Source organism: Hyaena hyaena, unplaced genomic scaffold, assembly GCF_003009895.1.
Source record: "Hyaena hyaena isolate Hyena2069 unplaced genomic scaffold, ASM300989v1 scaffold_181, whole genome shotgun sequence".
In the NCBI taxonomy this organism is placed as follows: domain Eukaryota; kingdom Metazoa; phylum Chordata; class Mammalia; order Carnivora; family Hyaenidae; genus Hyaena; species Hyaena hyaena.
The window spans coordinates 1158795-1169582 of record NW_024080813.1 but is presented as its reverse complement, the minus strand read 5'-3'; positions in this window follow the sequence as shown (position 1 = coordinate 1169582).

Here is a 10788-nt window from a genome sequence, read left to right as displayed (position 1 = left end):
GACTAAGCTACCCAGGCGCCCCAAGAAAGAGAGAATCTTAAGCAAGCTCCAGGCTTAGTGCAGAGCCCAAAAACCATCTCATTCCCACAAACCATGACATCATGACTGATCTGAAATCAGAGCTGGACACTGAACAGACTGAGCCACGCAGGTGCCCCACACAATAGAGTGTTATTCACTACAGTCACTATGCTATACATTACAACTCCATGACATTTATTTTGTAACTGGAAGTTTGTATCTTTTGACTACTTTCACCCATTTTGCCCACCTCACATCCCCTGCCTCTGGCATCACCAATCTGTTCTCTGTATCTATAATTAGCTTTTTTTTTTTTTTTTAAGATTCCACATATAAGTAAGATCACATAGTATTTGTCTTTTTCTCTCTCATGTTACTTAGCATATTGCCCACAAGTTCCAACCATGTTGTCACAAGTGGTAAGATTTCATTCTTTGTACGGCCAAATAATATTCCATTCTATGTGTATACCACATTTTCCTAATCCACTTACCCATCAATGAACACTTAGGTTTCTTCCAAGTCTAGGTTATCATAAATAATGCTGCAATGAACATGGGAATGCATATATCTTTTCAAGTTAGTGTTTTTGCTTCCTTTGGATAAATACTCAGAAGTGGAATTGCTGGATCATATGGTAGTTCCATTATTAATGGAACCTCCATACTGTTTTCCATATTGGCTACACTGACTTACATACACCCAACAATGCACAAGAGTTTCCTTTTCTCCACATCCTTGTCAACGTTTATTATTTTTTGCCTTTTTGACAATAGCCGTTCTAATAGGTGTGAGGTGATAACTCATTGTGGTTTGACTGGTATTTCCCTGATGATTAGCGATGTTGAGCATCTTTTCATTTACCTGCTGGCCATTTGTATGTCTTCTCTGGAAATATCTATTCAGATCCTCTGCCTATTTTTAGTTGGATTATTTGTTTTGTTTTGTTTTGTTGCTGTTGAGTTGTACTAGCTCTTTATATATTTTGGATATTGTCCCCTTTTCAGGTAATATATTACCTTTCATTTGTTCATGGTTTACTTTGCTGTGCAAAAGAATTTTAGTTTGATGTAGTCTCACTTGTTTATTTCTGCTTTTGTTGCCTTTGCTTCTGGTGTCAAATCCAAAAACCCATTGCCAAGGCCTATGTCAAGGAGCTTATTGCCTGCTTTCTTCTTAGAATTTTATGATTTCAGGTCTTACATTCAAGTCTTTAATCCATTTTGAGTTAATTTTTGTGTATGGAGTGAGACAGTGGTTAGTTTTGTCCTTTTGCACGTAGCTGTCCAATTTTCCTGACATTAACTGAAAAGATTGTTCTTTCCCTAGTGTATATTCTTGGCTCTTTTGTCATAAACTAATTGATCATATATGTGTGAGTTTTTTTCTGAGCCCTCTACTCTGTTCTATGGATCTATGTGTGTCTGTCTTTATGTCATACCATACTGTTTTGTTTAAAATGGCTTTGTAATATAGTTTGAAATCAGGAAGCATGATGCCTCCAGCTTTGTTCTTTTTCTCAAAAGTGCTTCAGCTATTTGGGGTTCTATACAAATTTTAGGATTGTTTGTTCTATTTCTGTGAAAATGGCTTTGCAATTTTGATAGGGAAATTCTACTAAAATTTTAAGGAAGAATTAATACCAATCCTTCTCAAGCTCTTCCCAAAAAATAAAAAGGGAATACTTCCTAATTTACTTTATAGGGCCAATAGTACCTTGAAGAAAGCCAGAGAAAGATACTATAAGAAAAAAAGATAGGCAAATATTTTTTATGAATACTGATGCAAAAATCCTCAACAAAATACTAGCAAACCAAATCCAACAGCCTATTATGAGGGTGATACCCCATAATCAAGTGAGGTTTATCCCAAGAATGCAAGGGTAATTTAACATTACAAAACCAATCAATGTAACACACTGCATTAACAAACTGAAAGGAAAAAAACACCCCATGATCATCTCAGTTGATGCAAAAAAAGCATTTAACAAATTCAACATGATTTCATGATAAAAACATTGAGAAAACTAGGATTAAAAGGAAATCTTCTCAGGGTGGCTGGGTGGCTCAGTCAGTTATGTGTCTGACTTTGGCTCAGGTCATGATTTCACAGTTCTATGAGTTTGAACCCCAGATCAGGGTCTCTGCTGTCAATGTGGAGCCTACTTTGGACACTCTGTCTCCCTCTCTCTGCCCTTTCCCCATTCATACGTGGGGTCTCTTTCCCTCAAAAATAAACATTAAAAAAATTTTTTTTAAAAGGAAATTTCCTCAACACAACGGGCATTTATGAAAAATCCATAGCTAACATCACAATCAATGCTGAAATACTGAAAGCTTTCCCTCTAACCTTAGGGCCAAGACAAGAAAGCCGGCTTTCACTATTGCTATTCAATTTGGTACTGCAATTGCTAGAGCACTTAAATAAGAAAAAGAAATAAGAGCCATCCAAATTGAAAAGGAAGAAACAAAATTTTCTCTGTTCACAGATGATATGATCCATTTCCCCAAGAATCCACAAATATACTATTAGTGCTAATAAATACAGCAAAATTTCAGGATACAAAATCAACGTGCAAAAATCAGTGTGTTTCTACCTACCAACAATGAATAATGCAAAAAGGAAATTAAAGAAAAAATTCAATTTGCAATAACATCAAAAAGAATAATTAGGAATAAATTTACCAAAGAGGTAAAAGGCAGAAAAATACCAACATGGCTGAAAGAAATTAAAGATGACAAAAACGGAAAGATATTCCATGTTTACGGACTGGAAGACTTAATATTGTTAAGATGACAATACAACTCAGCATGATCTAACATTGAATGCATTCCCTAGTCTCAAAATGGCTTGTCTTACAGAAATGGAAAGATGATCCTTAAATTTATATAGCATTGTGAATTGCCTGGAACAGTTGAACTGAGAAAAGTTCTTGTGTAGTTTATAACAGATTAAGAACAGAAGGCTAAAAAAAAGGTAAGGCTGTTGGAGCTGGTCACAAAGACTTGCCCTAAACAAATACCACCTAGCTGCTTGCTATATGACTATTAATAGACACCAGGCATTAGAGAGTCAATAGCCCCTATCTCGAAAGCATCTGTGTCAGGGGTGGGGAAACAACAACTTGGAGGACAAATCCAAACTCTTATCCTTTTTTTCCAATGAGGTGAAATTCACAATTTTAAAAAATTAAAAGTTTTATTTTTTTAGGACAGTTTTAGGCTGACAACAAGATTGAGCAGAATGTATAGAGAGTTCCCATCTACACTTTGTTCCTACACATGGACAATACCCTGTACTAGAGGTACATTTGTTACAATCAATGAAGCTATACTAGCACATCATCATCACCCAAAGTCCATAGTTTGCAGTAGGCTTCACTCTTGCCATTGTACATGTTATGGGTTTTGACAAATGTATGACACAATATGTCTATGATTACAATATCATATAGAGTATTTTTGCTGCCCTAAAAATTCTGTGTTCTGCTTGTTTTTACCTACCCCCACACCCTCAAACCCAGAAACCGATGATCTTTTTACTTATAGTTTTGCCTTTTCTGAATGTCATATAGCTGGAATTATACAGTATGTAACCCTTTCAGATTGGCTTCTTTCACTTAACAATATGCATTTAAGTTTCCTCCATGCCTTTTCATGGCTTGATAGCTCACTTTTTTTTTTTTTTTTTTTAGTACTGAATAATATTCCATACTCTGGATATACCATGGTTTATCTACTCACCTACTGAAGGACCTCTCAGTTGCTTCTAAGTTTTGGCAATTATGAATAAAGCTGCTTATTAACATCCATGTGAAAGTTTTTGTATGGACATACATTTTCAGTTCATTTGAGTAAATACTAGGGAGCATAATCACTGGACTGTAGAGTAAGTGTATGTTAGGTTTTGTAGGAAACTGCCTAACTGTCTTCCAAAATGGCTGTACCATTTTGCATCGCCCTAGTAATGAACGAGTGTTTCTTTTGCTCCACATCCTTGTCTGAACTTGGTATTGCCTGTGCTTTAGATTTTGGTCATCCTAATAGGTATGTAGTTGTATCTTATAGCTGTTTTAATTTGCAATTCTCTAATGGCATATGATGTTGAACATCTTTTCATATGCTTGTCATCTATATATCTTCTTGATATATATCAGTTCAGGTCTTTTGCCTATTTTTAAATTGGGTTATTTGTTTTTGTATTGTTGAGTTTTAATGCTTATTTATTTATTGTGTGAGAGAGAGAGAGGCAGAATCCCAAGCAGGCTCCAAGCTGCCAGCAGAGCCTGATGGGCTTGAACTCAGAAACTGTGGGATGATGACCTGAGCTGAATCAAGAGTCAGACACTTAACCAACTGAGCCACACATATGTCCCTGTACTGTTGAGTTTTCAGGGTTTGTTGTATATTTTGGGTAAGAGTCCTTTATCCGATGTGTCTTTTATAATACTTTTTCCTTACCTGTGGCATGTCTTTTCATTCTCTTAACATGGTCTTCTGCAGAGCAGATATTTTCCATTTGAATGAATTCCAGCTTATCAAGTATTTTTTTCATGGATCATATCTTTGGTGTTGTATCTAAAAATTCATCAATTCAGGTCTTTTGCCTATTTTTAAATTGGGTTGTCACCATCCTCAATGTCATCTGTATTTTCTCCTTTGTTATCTTCTAGGAGCTTTAAAGTTTTGCATTTCTATCTAGCTCTCTGATCATTAGCTCATTTTGAGTTAATTTTTGTAAAGGGTAGAATGTCTGTGTCTAGATTTTTTTTTTTTTTTGCATATGGATGTCCAGTTGTTCTGTACCATTTGTTGAAGAGATTGTTTTTGCTACACTATCTTGCCTTTGCTCCTTTCCTAAAGATAAGTTGATTCTATTTATGTAGGTCTATTTATAGGCTATTTGGCTCATTCATCTGTTTGCCTATTCTTTTCACCAATACCACACTATCTTGATTCCTGTGGCTTTATAGTACATCTTGAAGTCAAGAAGTGTCAGCCCTCCAGCTTTGTTCTGGTCCAGTATTGTGCTGGCTGTTCCGGGCTTTTGCCTTTCCATATGAACTTTAGAACTCAGTTTGTCAATTTCCACAAAATAACTTGCTGGAAGGTTTATTGGAATTACATAGAATCTATAGATCAATTGGGAAGATTTGATACCTTGTTAAGGGTATTTCTGGAAGAGATTAGTATTTGAACCAGTAGACTGTGTAAAGATCACCGTCACCATTACAAGTGGGCATCATTTAATCCTATCAAAAAAGCAGAAGGACAAATTTCTTCTATGCTTGAGCTGGGACATCCATGTCCTCCTGCCCTTGGACATCAGTGCTCCTGGTTCTTGGCCATTTGGTCTTGAATAGTGATTTACACCATCAGCTCTTTTGGTTCTGACCTTCAGACTTGAACTGAACTACACCAGTTTTTCTGGTTCTCCAGCTTGCAGATGGCAGATCATGAGACTTCTTGATCTCCGTTATTGCATGAGCAACTCCTATAACAGATTTCTTACATACACACATACACACATACACACACACACACACACACACACACACACACACACACACACACACCTTATTGGTTCTGTTTCTCTGGAGCCCTGACTAATCCACTCTCCTTTCTTAGCGTATCAATTATACTTTCTATTTCCTTTTATAAGTGATTGCCCTATAATTTGCAATATACACTTATAATTAACCCAAGTCTACTTTAAAATAACACTATTTTGCTTCACAGGTAGTGCAAGCACCTTACGACAAATTATTCCTACTTTAAAGCATTTAAAAAAAAATTATGGTATTTTATTTCTTGAGGGAGAGAGAGAGATAGAGACAGAGCAGGAGTGGGGGAGGAGCAGAGAGAGAGGCAGACATAGAATCAGAAGCAGGCTCCAGGCTCTGAGCTGTTAGAACAGCCCTTGACACAGAGCTGAACTCATGGACCATGAGATCAAGACCTGAGCTGAAGTCGGATGCTCAACTGACTGAGCCACCCAGGCACCCTAAAGCATTTTTTAAAAAAATGTTTCTTTATTTTTAAGAGAGAGACAGAGTGCAAATGGAGGAGGGGCAGAGAGAGAGACACACAGAATCTGAAGCAGGCTCCAGGCTTCAAGCTATCAGCACAGAGCCCGCTGCAGGGCTCAAACTCACAAACCATGACGTCATGAGCTGAGCCAAAGCTTAACTGACTGAGCCACCCAGGTGCCCCACAAATTATTCCTACTTTAAAATAATTACAGATTTGCAGGAACTTGCAAGGATGGTACAGAGAGGTCCTGTGTGTACTCTTCGCTCCATATTTCCCACAGGTAACATTTTATATAATTTCAGAACAGTAACAGAACCAGGAAATTGTGGTTAGTGCTGTTTATAGACCTTATTAAAGTGTCACCAGCTTCACATATATGTATTTGTATGTAGGTGTGTTTGCATTGTCTATAGTTCTACTCAATTTTATCACATGTGTAGATGTTAGTAACTATCACCACTGATTAGAACATTTATTGCTAGGGGTGCCTGGGTGGCTCAGTCAATTCAGTGTCTGACTCTTGATTTCAGCTCAGGTCATGATCCCAGGATTGTGGGATAGAGCCCCATGTTCAGCCTGAACGTGGAGCCTACTTAAAATTCCTTCTCTCTCTCTCTCTCTCTCTCCCCCCCCCTCTCCTCTGTCCCCTTCTCCCACTCTTTCCCTCTTAAAAACCCCCAGAAAACAAAAAACATTTACTGCCATATGTAAGGGGACACTTAAAAGGAAGCATTTAATGAGAGAGAAGGGGGCTGGGACTGAGACAAAGAAAAAGAGGGAGAGAGAGAGAGAATAATACAGTGAACTGTTCATGTTTAAGAGAGTCAAGATAATGTGGATATCTGATTGGGACCTCATCAAGATTAAAAGCTTCTGCACAGTCAAGGAAACAACCCAGAAAACTAATAGGCAACCAACGGAATGGGAAAAGATAGTTGCAAATGACATATCAGATAAAGGGTTAATATCCAGAATCTATAAGGGACTCACCAAACTACACGCCCGAAAAACAAACAACCCAGTGAAGAAATGGGCAGAAGACATGAACAGACACTTCTCCAAAGAGGACATCCAGATGGCCAACAGACACATGAAACGATGCTCAGCATCCCTCCTCATCAGGGAAATACAAATCAAAACCACACTGAGATACCACCTCACGCCAGTCAGAGTGGCTAAAATGAGCAAATCAGAGAACTCTAGATGCTGGCGAGGATGTGGAGAAACGGGCACCCTCCTACACTGTTGGTGGGAATGTAAACTGGTACAGCCCCTCTGGAAAACAGTGTGGAGGTTCCTCAGGAAACTAACAATAGAACTCCCTTATGACCCAGCAATAGCACTGCTAGGAATTTACCCAAGGGATACAGAAATGCTGAGGCATAGGAGCACATGTACCCCAATGTTCATAGCAGCACTCTCCACAATAGCTAAAACATGGAAAGAGCCTAAGTGTCCATCAACAGATGAATGGATCAAGAAGATGTGGTTTATCTATACCATGGAATACTACATGGCAATGAGAAACAATGAAAGCTGGCCATGTGTAGCAACATGGATGGACCTTGAGGGTGTTATGCTGAGCGAAATAAGTCAGGCAGAGAAGGACAAATATCATATGTTTGCACGTATAGGAGGATTAGGAGGAACTTGACGGAGGAACAAGGGGGAGAAGAAGGGGGAAATGGTGGGGGAAAGGGAGAGAGGCAAACCATGAGAGACTCTTGAATGCTGACAAAAACTGAGGACTGATGGATGTGGGGGGGGGGATGGGCATGGAGGAGGGCACTTTGGGGATGAGCACTGAGTGTTATGTGGAAACCAATTTGACAATAAACTATTTGTAAAAAAAAAAGAAAACAAAAAAACCCACACAAATAAATGATAAAACAATTGAAAAAAAAAAGATAATGTGGATATCTGCCTATCTGAAGAGATAATCAATTCAGTAATATGCAGAACTACATGTGGCCAATGGCGCAAATTTTCCTATTGAGGAATCCCATAAGATTACTAAAGATAAGGAAATCATTTATATGAGACAGAAGACTATTCAAGTAAGACCATGTCTGCCTGCAGAATATCAGAATACTAAACAGTGACATGAATGCTTATATATGGAGTATAGGCAAACAGATGCAGAGGATGCAGGAATGCTTCCGTTAAGCAGGGAATAGATCAAGGAGCACTTCTTCACAATGGATACAAGATTTCTGTACAAGAGCATTGTGAGCTTTGGGGGCCAGACAATTCTCTGTTGGGTATGCCTTTACATGTTGCCCAGATCTTTAGAACTCCTGGCCTTAGGCCACCTGGCACTATGAAAACAAAGCATATCTTGGGGTACCTGGGTGGCTCAGTCAGTTGAGCATCTGACTCTTGGTTTCGGCTCAGGTCATGATCCCATGGTTGTGAGATCAAGCCCCACATCAGGCTCCGTGCTGAGCATGGAGATTGCTTAAGATTCCCTCTCTCTCTCCCTCTGCCTCTTTCCCCAGCTCATACTGGCACTCTAGAGAGAGAGAGACAGAGACAGAGACAGAGAGAGAAAACAAAGCACATCCAACAAAATTTCAAAAGTATCTAGAGGGTTGTGATAATATCCCCAATCAAAAACCACAAACCTCTTCTTGTTTTTCAGGAAGAATAATCGCCCAGACTTCCTTAGTCCCTGTTTCTACTCTTAGGATCTTTGTTTTTGTTTTTGTTTTCTCCCCAGGGACTGCCAGTAATGGAGGGTCTGGATTTTTAAAGTTATTTTTATTTTGCCCTTCTATTATGGAATGTGACAGGTTTTTAAACACAACTGCCTTCATCCTGGTTGATCTGAGTAGGCCTGAGCCCATACCATCAAAAGTGACCATTACTTAAAAAAATTTTTTTTTTATGTTTAATTTTGAAAGAGAGGAAGAGACAGAGTATGAGCTGGTTAGGGGCAGAGAGAGGGAGACACAGAATCTGCAGCAGTATCAAGGCTCTGAGCTGTCAGCACAGAGCCTGATGCAGGGCTTGAACTCACGAACTGCGAGATCATGACCTGAGCCAAAGTTGGACACTTAACCGACTGAGCCACCCAGTTGCCCCAAAAGTGACCATTATGACCATTACTAAAAGGAGAGAACGGGGTATCACTCTATCACAGCTGAAATTTAAAACTAAGGGCACCAATTATACAAAAGGCCTTGGTTGGAGCTTTATTCAAATCACTTTAGTGACACTCAGGGAAGATTATTTGTTAAGTTCTAACAACTTTTATTCTAATAACAACTTTATTTGAGAACTTCACAGAAGTTTAACTTTCAAGAAAAAGAGAATTCAATTCAATGTGGGCTTATCATTTGTTGTATTAACACTAAACTAAGTACTGCAGACTCTTCAAAAGAAGCACGAGCTTTGCTACTTTATCTCAAGGAGCTTAAAGTTTCATTAGGGTAATAATATATTAACCCTGAAAATAATTAGAGATTATTTCATGTACTTCCCTCAGAAGTAGTTCTAAAAATAGGTGAGACTAGGGAAGTGATGATTATGTCTCTGGAGAGCCACAAAAGTCTATTTCTAGAGGAGGATAGGTGTGGGGAACAGGGCTGGAGGTTTGCAATAAGATTGGAAAGGGAGAAGTAAGGGCTGTTTAAGGAAACTTAATTATTGCAGGTAACATTCTTCAACACATTTCAAGACAAAAGAAAAGGGAAGCATGGGAGGCAAGGCTGGAAAATAAAACACTGAGGAGGGGAGCCACTGTCTTTTGCTTTCAACACTGTTTTATAGTTATATTTATGCCAAGCAACAGCCTTTGACATCAGAGCATACAAGGTATTCCAGAAATTGGAGAGGATGGAAGTTCTATTGCATCAACACTTAGCACATTCTCCATTTGACCATCCATTATTCTCAGTCATGACCTAATTTCTGTGCACTCTACATAGGGCCTAATTTCTGGGCCCTATGAGGCTTGCGGATTGAAAACCCTCTTGTTTTTAAAGTCTTAATTCTAGAGGGCTCCTGGATAGCTCAGTCAGTTGAGTGGCCAACTCTTGATTTTGGCTCAGGACATGACCTTGTGGTTTGTGGGATCCCAAGCTTGGGATTCTCTCCTTCTCTGATGGCCCCTCCTTTGCTTGCATGCTCCTCTCTCTCTCAGAAATAAACATTAAAAAAAATTCTTAAAAATTTTTTTTTTAATGTTTATTTATTTCTGAGAGAGAGCATGAGCAGGGGAGGGTCAGAGAAAGAGGGAGACAGAATCCGAAGCAGGCTCCAGGCTCTGAGCTGTCAGCACAGAGCCAGACGTGGGGCTCGAACCCACACAGACTATGGACTGTGAGAGCATGACCTGAGCCGAAGTCAGATGCCCAATTGACTGAGCCACCCAGGCACCCCTAAAAAAACATTCCTAATTCTAACACATGTAAGCATTTAGCAAGAAGCAATTAAGTGTTTTGAACCTCATTTCTAGTGGAAATTAACCAAAAATAGTATCTTGATATTTTATGTTATTAGTGGTGTTTTGATTATATTGTTTATTTATGTATTTATTTGTTCTCTCTGTTTTTAATCATGCTGTTTGCTTTGGGATGTAAATCATGGCTTGGGGGCAAGGATATTTAGCACCAAACTAAGATTTGGCTTGCCAAAACAGTTCAGCTAAGAATAAGTTTGTGTGCTGTCAGAATCACATGGTAAGGTGTTGAAATACAGCATATGGTGTTCATCTTTTTCTCTAATTGTGAAA